The 8,120-nt window shown below is 39.4% G+C and overlaps 1 non-coding gene across 1 annotated transcript; it reads left to right on the top strand.

The window, feature by feature from the left end:
• Positions 1-3,813: 3,813 nt before the first annotated feature.
• Positions 3,814-3,943, top strand: LOC119256434 (small nucleolar RNA SNORA70). The gene has a single exon (XR_005127767.1). It is a non-coding gene; the product is annotated as a small nucleolar RNA SNORA70 (small nucleolar RNA).
• Positions 3,944-8,120: the final 4,177 nt, after the last annotated feature.

The raw sequence follows: 8,120 nt of genomic DNA, 5'->3' as shown, positions 1-8,120 counted from the left end.
ACCACCAACCAGGCCTAGAAGTACCTGTCTTAAATTCTTTCAGTAGAATCCAAACTTCGATAATACCTATAAACAAAACAACTTGTCATAGATTCTTAATCAGTCAAATGGATAAAAAAGTCAAATCCATTATTTGCCATGATAGTGGCTTAATTTTTCAGCAATCACTTGACAGCACTTGAAAACTGACAATAGGGGTGGTTATACTTGAAACAACTGGTCTAGGGTAACAAAGGATTACATGAAATCTCATAGCATAACCTACATACATGAAACTTCTCTGGTTCCTTTTAACTCTTACTTAGCAGAGGTCTTTCTTCTAGGCAAAATGTCTTCCAGAATGATAGTCAGACGATAATACAATAATACAATAATACAATCATGTAACCTGAACTAATTAATTTCCATGTCCTAGACTATGGAGGTATTTGTTATCCAACTTTGCCATAATCAGACTTTTGTCATATGCTGCTGTTATGCTTTGGGGCTCTGATTTAGCTCAGCCTGTCTGATAACCTATAATAATAAACCAGTTAAATGCAGTTCAACTGTACATTGAAAATTATTTCTCATCTGGGGGTCTCCCTGGGTGGTGCAAGGAGTTAAGACACAGTCTATGACACTATCCACAGCATGAGTTCTATCCCGGGCCACCCAGAGAGCAACCCCACATAGCACAGCAGACCTCTCCTGTCACGCCCGCTGCTCCCCTCAGCAGTGTATTTCAGTCAGTCTGCCTGTTCTGTTCCCCACTCTGTCTCTTGGTGAATCTTCTCACCCCCCACACCTCTAGCCTATACCCAGTTCTTGTATGCATAAATAATCTTAAAAAAAGTATTTCTCATCTGGTCTGTATGGTACAGAAACATTGTGATTATCTTAATTTATTTATCTTATTTTAAGTCAAAATAAGTTAAAAATAAAATGGATTCAAAATGTGTCACTAAGGCCTCTATTTTTTCTAAGCTTGATTCTCTCCTCTGGGACCACCTATGAATGACATTCTATAATATCTAACATGGCAAATTTTAATAATTTCATTTATTTATCTTGTGTAATTAGATGCATGTTGAGGAATAACATGTTTCATGTGGAATGATGTTCAGTAATTATATATTGAATAAGTTAATCCGTCATTCAATAAACTAAAGTTAAATTGGAGAGTCCACTTAAGACTAGCAACATTCCAACAAAATTCTGAACAGCAGAAAAGAATCAAAATTGTCATAGTTTGTGTATTTCTACTTTTCAGAGTAGAAGGTAATGACTCCAGAACTGGTGATGTTTCTCCATTAAAGTCCCATTTCCTTCTGTCCAGGGCTGCAAGTGTGTGTTCTCATCAAGTCAGAGGCAGCTTCCAGGCTGCTGAGTGATCCTGCCCCTTGGCCTTTGGAGCCTGTCTGTCTGGGACCACGAGCTAAGTTAAATGAAGACAACTGGCGATCTAGTTCACTACCAGCAGGAACAGCTTTGTCATGTCAAAATTGTTCCTCTGCTTATGTCTCCTGAAAATTTATTTCCTTAAGGTTCTGCCAGTCTGGCCAAATTTGCTGAGCTGAGAAATGTTTGGAGATGATCGGAAGGAATGTTTCAACTCTGCCATTGTTGAATTTTCTCTCCATTTAGAGCATCAAGTGGTGTACCCCAAAGTGCAATGTGTTCACGAGTTACTTATAGCCATTGTGCAAAGTCCCCTCTTGTAATCAAGCTACCCAATCCCAAGAAGGCATGCAAGGGCCAAATGACTCACAGATCATGATGTTTCCCTTCCCCACTGTTATTTCTTACTAGCCATATCTCAGACCTGAAAGAACTGTGTGTGGCAAAGTGTAACAAAGGGTTATGTGAAATTCCTTAACATAAAGATTGCATTCATTAAGCTTTCCTAGCTCCTTTTGATGCTTAGCCAACATTGAACTTTCTTATAAACTCCTATAAATTAATTTTGTTCGTATAATATCCCATCAGGAGACCCAGACTGACAAAAATTTAGGCATTTGCCCAAAGTGCTATAGTTAGAAGTAAAGATGAAGTAATGATTAAAGAGTCCAATTTTGAATATTCTATAGTAATGTCAATACTGCCTAAAAAACCTATTGGTAAAACAAAACTAAACTTATTTCTTACTGCTGCAAGAAATTATTCCCTGGACAGAGCTAAAGTAATGCCTCAAGGTGGAAGGTCAGAACTGGGATGTATAAGAGGTTTGTGGTTCTGATTTAAGGTGAGTCTTTTGATTTTTTGGGTAAAGATTATGACATAATACTGTAGGATTGGAGGTTATAACAAAGTAAGAATTTTGAGGCAGGTGTTTGTTTCAAAGAGTTTTAGAGAGTAAATAATCATTTCAAGCTACCTATTAAACATTTTTCAAGCTACCTTTTAAACAGTCGAACAGTTTTAAATATGTCTTTGGGAAGTTTCTGAAGTGAGGTGTCATACCTTGAAACTTTTCACTTCTTACACAGAAGTCTCTGGAGTAGTAAAATTGTGCTGGAGAAGACATCTTATTTGGAAAGTATGGCCTCAAAGGCTTAAAGACTGTATGGAGATGGAAGTTTCCCAGATTGAAGCACCCCTAAATGAAAATCAGTCACTTGTGATTAAAATCTATTTGAAAGCTCCCAAATTCACATCTACTACTCTGTCTAAGCTACCTACAATGATTGAAGATTATTCAAAGGAGAAAAAGATCTCCTACACCCAGATCTTGGGAAGCTGTAGTAGGCACTAAGAGAAAAGGAAGAATCCAGTATATTTACTGGGGATTCTCGGACACAGGAACTGTGTCTACCATATAAAATGTGCTCAAAGATTTGTTGAGTTAATAGTGAATAAGCAGCAATATGTTAATAAAAAAGTTGTAATATCTAGAGAACACTTACTCTACTGGATATCAAGCTAAACACAAAAGGATTATTATACTTTCAGCACCATTTATCTCAAGAGATGGGTGCTACTTAATTCTATTTTCCAGAGGACAAAGTTAAGTTGAAGACAAAGTGAAAATAGCCAAAGTCCAAAAAAAAAAAAAAAAAAGAAGCAGAGCCAGAACCTAAGTTTGCCTGACTTCAGAGCTGAGAATGCTGAGCCCAACAACTTATTTGCATGCTATGAAAAGGAGAGAGCCAAAGAATATTAGATTATGAGTTGGGGAGAAGAAAATTATAGAGTTAAGAAACCTTGACTCTAGGATTTCTGCTTGGAATATATGTCGATTCTCAGCCTCCTTTCGATCATGGCATATTTATTTTGATTCTGTTTTCTAAGTCTCCTTTGTATTTTGTATGCACTTTGATTGTTATAACAAACATCACAGTGTGAAATAACTCCCTGTTTTATGGGGTCCCTTCTCCTGGGCCACAAACTCTTTGAGAGAAAGAATCTTATCTTTGTATCTCTGGGTACAGCACAATGATGATACAGATTTGACACTCAACAAATGTATCTGTTGACTAAATAACATATGAATCTTTTAGATTAAATAGAAATAAACAGTACTCATTGGGACTTAAAAGAGTCCAATAAATAATAACATTCTTCTCCACCCATGTTCTGAAAATATTGAGAAATAGGGGAAAAAAAAAACAGATAGGAACCAAAATATCCCTATAGTTGAGAAAGCCAACTTTAGAGAATGTAACTTATACCTGCTTGTGAATGGGTTTCTTTATATTAAACTCTAAAGGTAGCAGACATTATGTAGTTATAGATAATTCTGTACAACTTAGGCTTCTGCTTATAGGAACAGCGAGCATTGAACTCATGTCCTCTGCAAGTTGATGGGTTCCCCAAAAGAACAAGGAGAGCAATCTGCAGCCAATTAAGCCAACCATGCTTTTTGCCCCATGGGGCTCAGGGTGCAGTGGCTGCAAACAGCAGTATCCTTGGCTACGTATCAGTCTGCTCGTATGGGTTGCCCTAATGAACCTTAAAGACAGCTGTTTCCAGTGAACATTCATGCCTGACCTCATGTCGTCCTCACTCTTAGGCTGTAGACAGGTAAGTGGGTGCCTTTGGAAAGTCCCAAGGCACAGTGGCCAGGGTCCACATTGATCCAGTCATCGTGTCATCATGTCTATCCACATCAAGCTTCAGAACAAGGAACACAGGATTGAGATCCTACACAAGGTCAAGTTCAAGTTCCCTGGCCATCAGAATATCCATATGTCCATGCAGTGGTACTTCCAAAGTTTAATATAAATGAATTTGATGACACAGTGTCTGAAAAGCACATCATCTCTGATGTGGTCAAATACTTCTGTCATTGTGGTGCCCAAGACAAATGGCAGCCCCTAAGCTCATAGGCCTCAGAACTGCCCCTCCTTAGTTATGCCAGCCAATACATCCTACTTCCTATTCATCTTTTAAAATTAAAAGAAAGAGAGAGAGAGAAGGGGATTGAATTGTTTAAATATACTATCAGATTAAATTGCTCTTCCAGCTGCCAGTGAGAGGAAGGAGAGCTGCACCAGTGACGTTCTTGCCACATGAATGGTGTCTCCCAGCTGGAAGAAAAGTTAGTAAGAACTGAGGGTGTTCTGAGACTACATGGAAGTGTGCAGCTTCCCTGATCCATGATGAGAAAACCAAGGAGTGGGGTTCATTTCTAAAAGAAAGGAAAGAAATGAAGGAAAGCAAGAAGGAAGAAGTGAAGGAACTAGGGAAGAAGACAGGGAGGGAGGGAGAGAGAAAGAATTAGCTATTGAAGTCCTAAACATTTGAAATAGAATGACAATACAGAAAGCCTGAAGTGATTAGGATGGCTTCTTTCATTGATAGAAGGTCTATTTATTTTCCCCATAAAACAAAGGATAAGCTAGTGTGGATTCCTGCAGTTTCTGACACTACGGAGACTGACAGTGAAGTGTTCCTCTTTCAGATTTTATGTAAAATACACAGAGGTTGCCAAATCTGCTCCCTGAAGACTATATATTCTCCCAAGGTTAAAATGGTTTATTACTCATCCTTATGCTAGGTGCTGAAGGATGCAGGAGCCATACACTCTAGCTGGTATTTACAAGGCCAACCTTCTTGGTGGGCAAATGACCACGGACTAGCCCCGAGCTGGTATTTTCTCATGGGGGATACTGTACAAAGAATGTGGGCAACTTGGAAGATAATCCCCCCATGTTTTCACAGCAGTGGCTTCAGTTTGGGAAAAGCACTGATACCATTTACTGGCATTTCAGCAAATAAATGAGTGAAGAAGGAAAAAGCATTTTATTTTTAAGTTAGAAAATCCTAAAACGAGCATCACCGGGAGACTAAGAATTCAACTGTTTCCCTTACTGGAAACCATCTCTTAAATAATGCAAAGAGAAAGCTGCATGTACATCCTCACAGAGTGATTGTTATGAAAAAGAAAGCAGGCCGACCGGATCCCGGAAAATCCCAATGCTGCTCCAGGAAGCACCCAGACCATTGAACTCCATCTGGGTGGAGGCTGAGCAAGTAAGAGGGGCCAGTGCTCAGGCCTGGAAGTCAAAGTATCAACTAAAGCATCCTTATTGTCTTGAGGTGTGAGGGATGCGTGAGCTTAAGGCCACAATTTGAACACACCAGCCTTTGTTCAAAGGCTACTTTTACTGGCATTTCAGCAAAGAGACTTTGCTCAGAGACTGGACATAACATTTCATCGGAGGGATGCTAAGAAATCATCATAGAGAGGGGGAAATGAATTTGGAGTTGGAAAACTCAATATCTAAGTTCTAAAATTCCACTGTTGGACAATGAGAAGATCTTTTAACCTCTTTGGGTCTCAGTGTACACATTCATAAAATTGAAATTCCATAGGTGTTCTTGGCATTTAGGTTTGTTGAAATGAACAAGTGAGATAAGTCCATGACTGTACTTTGCAGAATGGGAGGTGATAAAGATGGCCTGTTGTGCTCAGGGAAGGATAATAAAAGCCACTGCCTAGAAAACCATTTGGAAACTGATCTGCAGTCATGATTCTTCCTTTGACCAGAGAGGTATTTGCTGTGATTTTGATCTTCCTCACATTCCCTTCTTTGGGCTTTGTGGCTGTCTTTGCATTCCTAGGCCCCTTCTTTCAGGATCTACTGTCCCTCCAGTTGCCCCTAGGGGTTTGCCTTTGATGAACTCATATTAGTTAAGTAGTTTTTATTCTTAAGCTACTCAAGAGACAAGGCACAATGTAGACATTGCAAGCGTTCTGTTCTCAAAGTGTGACCCCTGGACCAGCAGAGCCAACACTTCCAAGAAACTTACAAGAAATGAAAATTCTCAGGGCCCTTTCCTGATTCCTGAAGAATCAAAAACCCTGGGGTCAGCACCGGATATTTTAACAAGTCTTCCAAGGGATTTTGTGAACCCTCAAATCTGACCACTAATCTAATGCAACCTTCTTAGATAAGAGATTTTGTCCCTTTTGGCATCAGCCAGATAAGCATAATTAGCATTGTATAGGTAAGGAAATTGAGTTTGAGAGGTTAAGCAACTTGCCTGAGGTCACTCTGCTTATAAATAGCAAGGCTGAGAATCAAATGCAAACTCTTCTGGCCACAGAGCCTGGCTCTAGTCCGTGCTGCCTCCCATAACACCATAATGATCATGACTAAAAATGGCATCTTATTCCTCAGAGATGATAGTTGTATTCCAGCAGCCACATGGTAGAAGGGCTAGAGCAGAGGGTGTGGAATCACTAGGACAAACATTCAAACCCTGTCCGTGCATTTCCCAACACTGCAATAATTAAGAATTTGTTCAACATCTAAACCCTGTAAAGTCAAGCTTTAATTTGACTTTGCCTTAACCAATTTTCTAACTACAAAGGTTCCAGATAATTCTCTTGTCATTCATGGCATGCATACCTTGGAGGCATGGACAGTATCTTACCTCTACTCCTGCAAGACAGTTTTTGTATTTTGAATCTCATGAGAGGCACTAAATTTCTATCATCCCAAATGGGACATAATTAGCTATAATAGATGTGCTATCCATTTATCCATTATTCCCCACATCCAGTTATGAACAAATAAACTCAGGCTCCTTAATGATCCAGCTCAATTGGGCAACAAAATCTCTTATCTAAGACAGGAAGGAATAGAATGAACACTATTATGTTTAGAAACTGAAAAAGAAAATAACTCAAGTATTAGCTGACCAAACAATTATTGAGTTTGAAGTACACAGAAACCAGGATGTCATCTGACTTTGTATTTCCCAGCTGGTCAGAACTGTGACATTTGACCCTTGACTAGAATTGATGTACTCAAGGACTTAGAGTTGTCATCTTAGGAGAATAATCAGGGAGCTATTTTTCTTAGTTCATGCCTAAATGGAAGAAAAATACCATTCTTATTCAGTGAACCTCAGTTTCTGCATCTGTCAAATAGGCATAAGGTGAAATGATGTTTCTAAAATTGTACTGGGAGTAGTAACTTTTATAAATTTAACTTTATTGCTGTTCTTATTCATTTTTATTGACTACCCAGAGAACTGTGTTGAAAAGGATTCTGAAAAGCTCAGTGCCACAACTGGTTAATAATGACTGGCATGGACATGAAAGGGACTGGCTTTAAGGTAAAATCTAAAGTCCTTAACAATGCTAAAAATGAAAATATGCATGATTTGGCTATTAGGTAGACTTCTCCAGTCTCTTCTCATCTCTTAATCACTGAGGACAAACTATGGTGGTGGAGCAAGGGTCCAGAATGAGCTATAGCTTTTGAAGAAGTCCTTATGTTACATGATGGAGGCTAGGACTAGAAAATTTGGAAAGGAGGTAACACAAGGCCAGAAACTGGCTCACACAAGGCCAGAAGCTAGAGGTGGGTGAAGAAATGGCAAACATAGAGGCCTCCTTGGTGGCACAGGGACTAAAGTCGCAGCGTTATCAGGCTATCTCCAACCACTGTGGCATGAGTTTTGTCCCCAGACAGGGAGGTGACCCACAGGGTGCAGCAGATCTCTCCTGTCTCGTCAGCTGCTCCCCTCAGCAATGTATTTTAGTAGATCTGCCTGTTCTGCTCCCCACTCTGTCCCTGGTGAATCCTCTCACCCCCACACCTCTGGCCTATACCCCAATTCCTGTATGCATAAATAAATAAATCTTTAAAGAAAGTGATAATCATAATCATTAAATAAGCTGTAAA

Source organism: Talpa occidentalis, unplaced genomic scaffold (genome assembly GCF_014898055.3).
Source record: "Talpa occidentalis isolate TD23 unplaced genomic scaffold, MPIMG_talOcc4v2.1 talOcc4.3, whole genome shotgun sequence".
In the NCBI taxonomy this organism is placed as follows: domain Eukaryota; kingdom Metazoa; phylum Chordata; class Mammalia; order Eulipotyphla; family Talpidae; genus Talpa; species Talpa occidentalis.
This window is presented reverse-complemented; position numbering and strand designations above follow the sequence as displayed.